Consider the following 14,422-nt stretch of genomic DNA (forward strand, 5'->3'; position numbering starts at 1 on the left):
AATCAGTAGCAGCATTATCATATTCATCATCATCATCATTAGCAGCAGCATCATTGTGTTGTATGATCAGAATTCAATACAAATACAAATAAAAACACAACCATTACAACTACAACTACTGCTACTAATTAATTAACTACTACTACAACAAGAACAACAACTACTACTACTACTGATATTACTTCTACTACTTCTTCTACTACTACTACTACTACTACTACTACTACTACTACTACTACTACTACTACTACTACTTCTTGGCACACCAGTACTTGGTGTCCATGGAGACGATAATGAGAACACTCCCAGAGTATGGATCGAACCCACGCCCATTTGCTAGCCGGACAACATCCTCTACACCACAGCGACTATAAATTAATATTTGATGCCATGTGCAACATAATTCACCTTATTACAAAAACAACAACATGGAATTTGCAAAATGACTGAAAATGCTTTAAAATAAATGCAAACTTGAAATTTTGAAACAAAATAACCCAAGCAATACATAATTAGGAAACACTATGATTGTACAAATGCTGGTTCAACTTTTAAGAAATAACACGATACACAACTCGCATGACCCAGTTGACAGTGATCATGCAGTCTTTAAGACTGAAATCTTCACGGAGTAAAGGGCAACTTCCCTACAAAGTTCATGTAGTTCGATACCATAATTCAATAAAACGTATGAAAAAACATTATAACCGTTCTTGTCGTTACATTATGCATCAAGACTAACTGTCCAGCGCCGTTTGAAACCTTTGTTTACATACATTTCAACTTACTGACATTTTAAACATACGAGTGATTTTATTGGTCCAATGCGGAGGTGTGTCTTTACAACTTGAGATTTCATTCATAAAGACTGCATGATCACTGTCAACTGGGTCATGAGTGTTGTTTATCGTGTTATTTCTTAAAAGTTGACCCAGCATTTGTAAAAATATTACAAGACATATACACTTCCAGAAAGAAAATTCATTTCTGCGTTGAATAAGACCGAGATCGTGAAAATCGCTGCACAATTGATGAAGATATAGCTGTTCAAAGCGATGCACCCCGTTTGGGGCTGATTTTGAGTTGCATACCTTGTTATATATATATTTGATAGTGAAATCTTTTTTTCAGAAAAGTTAATTTTTCGTTATAATATGATTATTTATCATTCAAAATGATGTTTTCACTAATTAATATCATAGCCACACGCTAATACCTGTGCCCCCTACAAATGCTTGATAGAAGTTATGAGCTTTCTTCGAAACCTAAACACAGATTTCGAAACCTAAACGCGGACCCTAAGTTCACGGTCACAGCGGTCAAAATTTGTGTGCGTATGGAAAGGCCTTGTCCATATACACATGCATACCAAATATGAAGGTTATATCTCAAGGGACATAGAAGTTATGAGCATTTTTCAAAACTTAAACGCAGATTTCGAAACCTAAACGCGGACCCTAACTTCAAGGTCAAGGTCACAGGGGTAAAATTTTTTGTGCGTATGGAAAAGCCTTGTCCATATACACATGCATACCAAATATGAAGGTTATATCTCAAGGGACATAGAAGTAATGAGCTTTTTCCAAAACCTAAACGCCGATTTCGAAACCTAAACACGGACCCCAAGTTCAAGGTCACAAGGGTAACATTTTTTGTGCGAATGGAAAGGCCTTGTCCATATACACATGCATACCAAATTTGAAGGTTATATCTCAAGGGACATAGAAGTTATGAGCATTTTTCAAAACCTAAACGCAGATTTTGAAACCTAAACGCAGACCCTAACTTCAAGGTCAAGGTCACAGGGATAAAAATTTGTGTTCGTATGGAAAGGCCTTGTCCATATGCACATGCATACCAAATATGAAGGTTATATCTCAAGGGACATAGAAGCATTTTTCGAAACCTAAACGCAAAGTGTGACGGAAAGACGGACCGACAGACGGACAGTCTGATAACTATATGCCCCCTTTTCTTCGAAAAGGGGCATAAAAATTGTTTCAGACTGATTTCACTCGCACATTTTTGTTGCAGTTATGATATTTGTGAGAAAACAGTTGTACTTAACATTATCAACCTGAAAATGGTAAATCGTTGCATAGCAAAACAATTGAATAATTTGGAGTTCTGTTGTCATTTTTTGTGACACTACAAGCTTTGCTTATAGAAACTGAAAGTATAAAATATTGTATGAGCATGGATGGCCGTCTTAGCGTTAGACTTTTACTCCAGAGGTCAGTGGTTTGAGCCCAGATGAGGATTACTTTTTCTTTTAATTTTTTCTTGTTTTTTAATTGAGCTTTTTAGATTTAATAATTACATTTATAAATATAACGAATTTGATGACTAACTTCAATACATGCCAAAATCTGTTATAATGTCCCTTAAATACCAAGATGAGTATCAAGGAACCTGAGTGAAACATTTTATTTTATTTCGGATATATACAGGACTGCTTATTGGAAACAAAAAGTTTGCTCGATTCTTTAATGACTTACAAAAATGTTTATCAAATCAAGAAGGTTCATTTATTCTTCGCCTGTTGTCCCATCTCGCCAACCAGCTTCCTCCAGGCTTGTCAGTTCCGGGCGGGTCTCTCCAGTTGCCCCCATTTTGGCCCATCTGCTTAGAATCTGCATCCAGGTCACGGCGCCAGGTGTTACTGTATTTGAAATCAAGTAGGTTGGATGCCATTAAATGTGATTTTAAGCACCATAATGAAAGACAAAATAACAGGATTTATTTCCATTCTATTACTAACAAGCAAATTCATTGAATTGATATCCCCCGCTAATTAGCTTCTGGACAAAAAAGTGTTATATTTGACACTCAGGTAAAAAAGCATTTTTTTAGGTTTGAAGGGCCATAACTCCGTTATTAACAGATAGTGTACAATGCCATTTGGCATTCATCATCTTCTTATCCATATATATACTCATACCAAGTTTCAATGAAATCCGCCAAAGCACTTCCAAGATATGGCTCCCAACACAAAAGTGCCGGACGGACGGAAAGACGGGCGGACAAGGCCAAAACAATATCCCCCCGCCTATTGCGGGGGGATAATAACATGAATGTAAATTAAAACCAGCACATATATAAATTTACTGCCTAGACGGGTGTATTAAATATAATTTAGGGCTGTACAATACTTACTGATATATGAGAATATATTTACTTTAAGTAAATATAAATAAATGTAGTAGTTATACTTACACACCTTTGACTGTGAGTTTATACATGTAACTAAACTGCCTTTTTAATTTTATGACAGTTTTTTATTCCTGCCATAGTATTAAGAAGTCACTTGCTTAATAACACATTTAAGCATGAGCTGTTTTTTTAATCTGCATACATAAGAAAACATCGAAAAAAAAACACAAGAGGAGCATGTATCCGAAAGTAAATTACGTCCGAAATCAGGCAAGTTAAGCATGCGCGAAATTCACCAAAACATCGATTAAATATGGTTTAAACAGAATCATATGTAAAACGTGAATGATAAATTAAACATTATCCAACAAAAGCATGCAGCCTTAACCAAAACAACAACAACAAAAATCAGCAATATAACGATGTTGTTGAATAACTCAGCGAAGGCTAGCAAGAAGTTCAAGAAGAGAGTTTTCCAGGGGAAACAACTAAAAACAGGCCCGTACCCAGGCCATGGGCCCAGGGGCCCGGACCCCCCCCCCCCCAGCTGGCTGTCGAACTATGATTTTTTTTAATAATCGGCCCACTGCAATTTTTTCTCTCATGCAAGGGCCCACAGTATACTTTCCCTCAAAACAAAAGAGCAGCTATGTTTTCTTATCGCCTTGTACACACATCCCCGATCAGTCCCCCATTGTGATCATGAATGCTTCATCTATCGATGGTTGATGTAACGTGTATTTTCATACGTGCAGCGAATGGAAGCAACTGCTACAGGAGTTCGTAGACTATGGTCTGATAATTGCCGTCGCGTTTTCTTCTTTGAGAAGGCCCTTGACGTATTTTTCCCTTCTAAAAGTTTAAAAAAACAACTTTTATTGGGAATTTTTAGGTCCCAATATATACTTTTTGCATTGAGAATAGGGCCCTGAATTTGAACCAGAACAAAAACACTGAAAAAGGTATTAAAACTGAGTATTTATAATTTTTGAAAGGAAATCACTGAAAAAGACTACGATGAGATAGTAAACATGTTTGTTTAAAAGAAAAACAGATTCACAAATTTTTGCGGAGCAACAGATAAGACTTTGGCAGAATTCAGTATTTAAAATAATTGAGTGCCGAGAATTGAGTAATATCAACCTATTAATGGCTCATTGGTTAAAAAATGAAAATTGAAACAACAAATTGATCTCATTATATAAGTTAACCTGATCAAGTGTAGAAAAATATTGTATAATTAAATCATCTCTTTCCTTGAATTTGTTTGAAAACAGTAAAATATGTTAAATTGATTATTTAAGACTTTCATTATTTCCCCCAAATATTAGGCGTTTCGCGCATTTTTTTCCTTCAAAAATGACAAGGTTTTTCCCAAAAAATCAGATTTAAAAAACCTGTGACGTTATTGATTTGTGAAAAAAAATGGTGGAAGCAAAACGAGAGTTGATGTGGATAATTGTCAGTTTAAACCTGTAAGTTTCGGAAATCTAAAGCTTTTCATATTATTGTGAATTCACACCAATGTTTAAAGTTTAAGACTTCCGAAATGTGCTGATTTACTTGTTATATTCCATTAATTCATATCACAAAATACGTTTTTTATAAGCATTAAAATTTATCTTGCAAAGTGCCAAATTAAAAAAAAGTATATAAATAGGGAGGGGGGACCCCTCCCAAACCCTCCCCGGTTGGGCCCCCCCCCAGTAAAAAAATCCTGGGTACGGCCCTGAAAAAAGTAATGCAAACGGATTTAAATGGCTCATGCACGAAAGTTTATAATATAGCAACAACGCATGATTTAGCTATAGATTGCGAAAGATTTTTTTAACTATTACTCAAAGATTCCTTAACTAAATAAAATATCAATAAAAGTTAAAACTTTGAGTTTGACCTACTTAGCAATTCAATGGTCAAAACAACCTCGAAATAGCTTTTTCTTCATGTCAACAATAATATTGTTGAGTTCAAGTTGACGTAATAATGATAATACTATCCATATTCTCTTCCTAGAATATTCATCATATTAAAATATCCAATAAATGTAGTAGCTTTCTTTTCACGCTAACAATTTAAGATGGCTAACAATCGGTTTTGCTTGGGCATGCGCATTGCAAGCCTATTTGGTTTGGTCCCGCCTTTTTCTCCATATATGGTCATTTGAGCTTGTGGACGGCCGTGGACCATCCACCTACAGCTAGTACGCCGACTTATGATTATTATGTTAAAAAAATACTGTAAAATACTTTAATTATTTTTCGTAGGGCATTTGTATGTTGATTTCATAACTCCGTTATTAACAGATAGTGTACAATGCCATTTGGCATTCATCATCTTCTTATCCATATATATACTCATACCAAGTTTCAATGAAATCCGCCAAAGCACTTCCAAGATATGGCTCCCACCTATCCATGAATTTAAGATCGAAACGAATTAATATTTTTATCGGCACGTAAACAGGGCCCACTTCCTTCAATAAACTCCGTCTTCCAAACGCGAGTTAGCGCAGGCAAGCATAACAAACAAATCGGACAATTACCGACACAAATTCCCAATTGTGTGGGCCAAAATCAGAAAGCCATAAATTGACTGGTCCACAAAATAGTCCTTTTTTTCAACCACGAGATTTAATGGCCACGAAAATAAATGGTTTTACAGTAATACACGCTTTAAAATTAACATTTATTGGCGTCGCTCTGGAGAGCGGCGACTAGAATGTAATGCTTTTTTTTCGCTTATGGGAGGAGCAGTTATTGTACGGATCAATGTATATATTTTTGTTTTAAGAATATCTTGCATAGTGGTGATTTTTTGTGTAAATTAGTGTAAATAAGTACTGCATTTTTGCCTATTATATTTATTACAACATTTATTGCCAATAATGCAATGTTAATTCTTTTAATTAATAGCTAAACACAGGGACTGGGAACTAATAACAGATCACAGGGACTGGGCAAATACGCGAAGCGGTGAAACTTTAAATAAATAGTCAACATTTATGTCAGACAAGTTCAACAGTCGCCGTGATGTAGTGGATGAGGTGTCCGCCTAGCGACCGGGAGTTGGTGGGTTCGATTCCCAGGCGGATAGTATTTTTTCATATATATATATTTTGATATATAACTCTATTAAAAATAATATATATATATATATATATATATATATATATATATATATATATATATATATATATATATAATAAAAGTAAAAACACGTGTCTGGGATTTTAAATATATATTGATTTAGCCAACGCGTTTTGCATAGCTCATCAGGGCATAATACAATATATTACAGCGTCAAAATGTCATGGAGATAACGTCATATCAATTATGACGTCATAATATATATATATATTATTTTAAATAGAGTTTAAACTCTACACATCTATTTTGCATGTATTTTTGTTGTTGTTTATGGCTGTCTTTCATAGGCCCTAAGTACTATCCCTACCACATATAGAGCGCGAAGCGCGACACGTATTATTGATTGTAACAATGCGTTGTGATAAAGGAAGCAGCCGCTTATCAAGGAGGAGCTGTGTCCCAGCAACCCGTTTCCCTAGAGTCAAGCACTCCTCGAAGTCTTTTTTAAGAACCACATATCGAGCGCGAAGCGCGACACGTATTACTATCCAGGTGGTATGGACCCTTTTGCATGGACTTTTTTAGGTGACACTATCAATGCGCATTTTGTGAGATGAAGCATATTTTTTAGAACCTACACAGTTCTGTTCCATTAATGAAAATTGCACACGGATGCCAGTAAAAAAAGGAAACCAATGTTAATAAAATGAACTATGGAATATTTGGGCGTAACAACACAAAATCATAGATAATGGTTATTTGGGGGTTATAACACAACATCATAGATAATGGTTATTTGGGGGTTATAACACAAAGTCATAGATAATGGTTATACCAGTATATTTTTATATTTTGATTAAAATAAACGGCCAATATATTAATCCATGTATTTACAGTAGAAAAAAATCGTTCCATGTAACTTCATTGAGTGCCTTTTACACTGAAATTCCCGACGCTCTTTGATGCTTTGCATCAATACTTACCTTGTAGCGCACTGTGATGTTGAAAGTAGTGACTATGTACCTAATACTCTTATCGTTAACACACATACGATCACTGGGGACTTACGACGGAGAAAAAATTGTCCTCACTGAAGTTAGACGAAGTAATGGAGGACATTGGTGTGACAAAGGAAATAATACACTTTAGAAGGCACGTTCACCTTCTTCAAGAAACAGTTATCTCAATTCTGCAAAAGCCTTCGGAAACCGATGTGCGTATATTTGGAAGTCAGAGTGAGGGATCAACAACAACAGGTATGCAGTCTGACACGGATACTCTTTACTCTTCGACCAAACGTATTGCTCGTATAGATTCGCATTTGCCTTATAGATACGCCTCAATGGGTTGTAACATGTCTCTCGTCATAAAGAATGTAATGTCGTTGTCGCAATGCTGCAGTTTACAACTTGTGAAGTTGGGTGATGATGGTAAAATAATTCCGTTAACCGTTGAAAACATCAAGGCAAAAATTGATGATCAATGCGTATTGGACAATCAAGGCCGTGCCTTGTTGTCTAATAGTTCTGCATTGAAAAAGATGTCGTCGAACTGTGAAGAATGGACACATGAATTAGAACAACACGGCCCGGCAATAACATTACATGATGATACGGACCTTGTTGTTTCAATAAACTGTTCATCGATACCCGCTGACTACCGAGCTTTGTTTACTGCACTAAACCAGCGTGGCCATTGGCCCAAACCTGAAACAAAAATACAGGCAAATAAGTGTGGACTTTACCTTATGGCACCCGGAAACCTCAGTAGCACATTTACATATGATCCAGTCAGATCAGCGGTTATTATGCATGTGCGTTATGTGAGTGATTACTTTAATAGCCAGTGGCGAATGTCAACCAACATGATCGAGCGGTTGCTAATGTTTGATCTTAACATCGTACAAATGAAGACTTACATACTAACAAAAATTATCAGGATAGAGTTCCTGAAACATATAGTAGGAGACCGTTTGAGTACATTTTACATGAAAACCGCGCTTTTATTCACTGTCGAAACATTTCCCGAAGACATATGGACGAAAGATAATCTCGTACAATGTGTTCTCTTCTGTCTAATAAAACTTCGACGATTCCTGAAACGTCGAGTGTGTCCACTTATACAGCTAGCAGTGTCAATTTGTTTTATGACAAACTTCAAGTCTATGAATATCCAAAGATTATTGCCACACTTTCAGTCATTATTAACTCTCAACTGAAATGCATCGAATCTTTGCACATGGACAATATCGGAGAAAGATTACTTGTGTCAGTGAGTTCAAGCTCGAGCATGTTAGAATCAAGGCTTTCAGATAGGAATGAAAATGTATCGCTGATTTTAACTCTTCTGGTGATCGAAGTTCTGAAAATATCAAAGAATCGGATCTTTGTAGTTTTTTACAATACTCAAATGCTCGAAACCGATCTGCATTCCTCTGCAGAAAACATTACACAATTATTACAACACGGAAGTGAATATTTTGAAGAACTGGGGTTTGTTCTAAAATATATCTATAACACAATAGCCTCCATGGACGCTTCTAAGATCACTGCAATGAAGATACCACTAAACAAAGACATCATCAACATGTACGAATTGTCGCTTAGCCCTACGCACATCCCGAATAACTTGAAGTACGATTCAATGCTCGTTTTCACCCAACAGTTCAAGCGAGCAGAAGCTATCATTCAACACCTTGAAGGTATGATCTCATCGGATATGATTCCCATCTCTATGCAACAATCTGACATATTGAAACAAGCAGAAGCATTACATACCACTGGAGTGCCATCTTCGAAAGACATGTTCATGAGGTATGTTTCAAAGATGCTTATGGACGTAGAATTCAACATTGGGGAGATAAATTGCATGCCAGCCCATCTTGCGTATGAGATGTTTAGAACAAGCACTGAATACGAATGCAGCGTCAGAGAAGGAAAACAAGCTTTCAACACGTATATGAAACATATTGTTGTTGACGCGAAACTATTCGTATACTACCTTCAGAATATGTCATCAAACGATGTTGGCGTGAAGCAGATAGCTTTCAACAAGCTGAAGGCATATTGTATGACGAAGATAGATGTTTTTCGCAATAAGGAATATGTCTAAACTTCACTAAACATGGTGGGACACATTTATGAGTTGGAAAAAAACTTTCCGGTTGCGTGGAATATCTACAAGATATCTGTGAAATTAATTCCACGGTATAATGCCGCTTATTGGCATCTTTTCCGATTGCTGGGATACTTAATCTTTTGTAAATAAATAAAAAATTTGCAAACCCTCGTGCCTTTGTATGTTGCTATGGTATGATAAAATTTCATAACAGATAGCAAATTTATTATATTTATACATGACTGACGAACATATTATGTGTTCATAAAACAACATTTATTTAGAAAGCGTCGTTTTATTGATCACCATGAACCTGCCTAAGAGACAATGGAGCCATGATCAAGGGGGTTTTCGTGCACGGGATGTCTCCGGTTCTAGAATCGCAGGAGTTATCATGTTGTATTGTTTCTTATCCAGCAGATTGTTAAATGGAAAAAGAATGGATTCCATTCCTGCCAATATTCCAGCACACACGATTGTACATCGATAGTAAAATATTTCCCACTTAAGGTGTCTCAGTTAAAAAATAATAAAAAATAAACGCTTAACTTTTGTGCGCTGTTAATTAAATAAAAAGCTGTTCCATCGATGAATTTGCTCATTCTCGTTACTATTACATTTTCAATCTTAAAAGTGAACAGTGAATGCTTTTATCAATCTTTGTAACACCAACGGAAAACACTTATATACAATTTTCAAGTTTGTGAAGTATAGATCTAGTGTAGAGCTACAAAGCGGCATGAATCAAATTTTTTAATTGTGTGTTTATATTATTGATACATTTAATTTGGGATGTTTATATTTATTGGACTAGAAATTCTTCAGGTCTAAGAAAGCTTCTTTTATTTGCATGATATTTCAGCAAGTGCCGTTCATTGATGAAATATGTGATTTTTACACATTAACGCAACTGTTTGTTATTAGCGCGTGCTAAGAATGCTCAGCATTATTGCAGAATAACCTGCACTTGATTCTCACAGTAAGTTTGCGCGTGGCGTGTTGGAATATGTACAATGTATAACATTTACAGTTTTTGATTTGTTTGTTTTTTATTCATTTTAAAGCATATATTGTATACATACATGTTTTTTTATTTGCAACATTGGTTCTAACAAAGCATACAGAAAATGTGCCTTATAATGTTTTTTAGACCTTGGTTTGTAACATTTCTGTCAGTGACAACAGTATGTGTTCTGTTATTTATAATCAATGATCTTATAAGATTAAACAAATAGAGCTGATAAATATTTTAAATGATAAACTAACATAAAAGTGAATAGTATATAAGTGGGACAAGCATTATGAAAATTTAATTCGATTCCACTTTCGTGTAAAGATATGCAATGTATCATTACTGAGGGCTATTTCTTTCTCAATCTGTAATTTTAGTTTCAGATTATGTATAAAACAATTAAAATTTGGTATTTGTTTTCTGTATTTCATGTCAAAGATATAATATTTCATCAACATAAGAATAAAATTCACATTATTATTACCGTCTATTGATTTAAATGAGTTAATTCCAATACTAACACTTAAGAAGGATAGTTTAACGTTAAGTTGTTGTTGGTCTAGGAAGGATGTCAACTGGTTTCAAATACATTAGGCTGGATGTATTTTCACTCCCAAAATAGATGTTCTAAAGTTTCGATGTTTTCACCGCAGAAGTCACATAAATTAGACTTAGATAATGTGCATTTACAGAGATATGTTATGGTCGCGATTATTCGATGTGGGTATTTAAACTGAACGTTTCTAAGTGTGATGTCGATTGTTGATTTGTAAGACATAATACATATTTCTTTCCAGTTTAATTCATGCTCTTGGAATATATTTTTCCATTGTATTTGGAATTTTGATTGTTCATTAATAATATTGTTTATTTGAATACTATATAATAGTTTTTTCGGTTTTTGTTTTGTTATGAGTTTTTCGGGAAATTTGGTTCTAATGTTTTGCGTTATGCTTGTATTTATACCAGATTTTATATGTGATGGAATACTTTTTATTAGCGTGTAATACATCAAGAAGTCTGTTGCGCGGATTTCATACAAGAAGCATATATTATCAAAGGAATACAATCGTTTATTCGGTAATCAAATGATCGACATATGAATCCAAGGGAGGTTACTTGTAGTAATGCAAACGGGAAAAGAGGACGAGTTAGTAAACCTTGGTGGAACAATGAATTGACGTCGGAGTGGTCTGATTAACGCATAAGTGAAAAAATGTGGATAAAATGCAAAAATAAAGCACAAAGTCAAAGGCTTAAAGCAGCATACGTTCAGAAACGGAAACTGTTTGACAAATCGGTACAGAGACGAAAACGAAACTATTGGTACGAAGAACAACAAAAACTGCTTGAGGCATGTAACAACACAAACAGACACGATTTTTGGAAAGAAATAGGAAATATCGGCATAGGAAAAGAGCGAAACAAATCAATCCCAATGGAAGTTATTCTTGAGGATGGTGCAATATCAACCTAACCACAACAGGTGCTTGATAAATGGAAAAAGTCGTTTAAAACACTTTATAACATACCGACGACGGAATCGTATAGCACATCCGAAGCTAGATCACCACTGTCTGTTGGACAACATACACTAAATAACGGTATAGACATTCTAGAGATCGAGAAATCAGTCAAATCACTAAATAAAAACAAAGCCCCGGATATGACGGAATACCAGCGGAGACTTTAAATAATAAGCTCACGATATACTATATACACAGCCTGTTCAATGTTTGTTTTGACACCGGCAGTGTACCTTCAGCATGGAAATACGGACTTATTACCCCAATTCTTAAATGTAGTAATTCCGACAACAGAAATCCAAGTAATTACAGAGGAATAGCGGTAACATCAGCTATATACAAAGCGTATTGTTTTGTGCTTAACAATAGACTTACAAAATGGGTAGAAACTAACAATATTTTATCCGACACTCAAAACGGATTCCGCCCACAAAGAAGTACCATCGATCAGCTGTCCACTCTCACAAATATTGTTGATGCACGAAAGAAAAGCAAGAAAAATACTTTTGTCGCATACGTGGACTTTTCTCAAGCTTGTGACCGAATCAATCGACATAAATTATGGTCCAAGCTAGAGACTATTTACGGCTTAAACGGTAAATTCTTATATGCTCTAAAATCCCTTTACGCATCCGTTAAATGTGCTGTACGGGTTAATGATTACACTTCGGAATGGTTTGACGTAAAATCGGGATTGAAGCAAGGCTGTTTGGTTTCAATGACTTTGTTTAACCTCTTTCTCAACGACATGAGCGAGCTATTCGAGCAATCAAACGAGGGCGTGAACATTAACGGCAAAATCATAAGTCACCTTTTTTACGCAGACGATCTAGTTTTAATCACAGAGAATGAGGAAGATCTCCAACACCTATTAACTCTATTATCACAGTGGTGCGATCTAAATAATATGAAAATTAATACTGATAAATCGAAGATTATGCATTTTCGACCCTCTTCCAAAGAAAAAACGAACTTTAATTTCAGGTGCAATGATGACGTTATAGAATGCGTGAAAAGCTACCGTTATCTTGGCTTAATGTTAACTGACACGTTGGCCTAAAACGTATCGGCAAAACATGTAGCGCAGTCAGCTACACGAGCCCTTGGTCTTATCATCGCAAAGTTTAAAGAATTGGGCGGGATGCCATACGAAGTGTTCTCAAAACTCTACGAGGCAAGTGTCTGGCCCACAATTAGCTACGGAGCCGCAATATGGGGAACCAGAGATTTCTCATGCATTAATGCAGTCCAACATAGAGCTGCCCGCTTTTTCCTGAGGGTCGGGAAGTACACACCAAACGCCGCTGTGAACGGGGACATTGGATGGACGCCACCAATAGTAAAACAGTGGAAGGCCGTTATCACCAATTGGATTAGACTCTCAAATATGGACACCAATAGACTTAACAATTTTACGTTTAGAGCCGTTTCTTCTCATAATAAATGCTGGCCACATTTTGTCAAAAAGACCGTTAAATCGTTTACTGAACATGATTTAAAGACAGACAGACAGACAGACAGACAGACAGACAGACAGACAGACAGACAGACAGACAGACAGACAGACAGACAGACAGACAGACAGACAGACAGACAGACAGACAGACAGACAGACAGACAGACAGACAGACAGACAGACAGACAGGCAGGCAGGCAGGCAGGCAGGCAGGCAGGCAGGCAGGCAGGCAGGCAGGCAGGCAGGCAGGCAGGCAGGCAGGCAGGCAGGCAGGCAGGCAGGCAGGCAGGCAGGCAGGCAGGCAGGCAGGCAGGCAGGCAGGCAGGCAGGCAGGCAGGCAGGCAGGCAGGCCAGGCAGGCAGGCAGGCAGGCAGGCAGGCAGGCAGGCAGCAGCAGACAGACAGACAGACAGACAGACAGACAGACAGACAGACAGACAGACAGACAGACAGACAGACAGTTTATTTCGACTTGTACAATGTACATCGTCAACAACACATAATGATAACAGTACAGTTTGTCAATTGTGATAGGAACAAAGTTTTATACAAATTTACAAATCATTTACTAAGCAAATACAGTGGCGTGATTACAAATTAAATATATCAACAACAGAAAAGAAAGAAAAATGAAAAAGAGGATGAACAATTAAAGTATTCTTGCATTTAGAATAGATGTTCGTACTTTAAGTGATTCTTTTAAATAAAGGCATGTATTAAAGGGATCTTTTCACGCTTTGGTAAATTGACAAAATTGAAACAAGAAATATCTTTAAAAAAGATATACGGCGTTGATTGTGGTTGGAGTTTATGGAAGGTAAAGATTTAAATGAATGAGATCAAGGATAGCAAATATCTTTTTCTGTGCAGTTTTTAGCTGCATCAAACGCAGTACGGGATGTTACGCGGAGTTTTCGCGGCTTATTTCACATTATTACATATTGCTGGTCATAAAGCTATAGATACAAAACAGAAAACCCAAGTCAACCGGCCACACGCGAAGTCTCCGTACATATTTTAAATATGTATACGCGCGTTCTTCGAACAAACCTGTTTGAGTAATTTATCGGGCA

This window comes from Dreissena polymorpha, chromosome 9 (assembly GCF_020536995.1).
Source record: "Dreissena polymorpha isolate Duluth1 chromosome 9, UMN_Dpol_1.0, whole genome shotgun sequence".
NCBI classification, from domain to species: Eukaryota; Metazoa; Mollusca; class Bivalvia; order Myida; family Dreissenidae; genus Dreissena; species Dreissena polymorpha.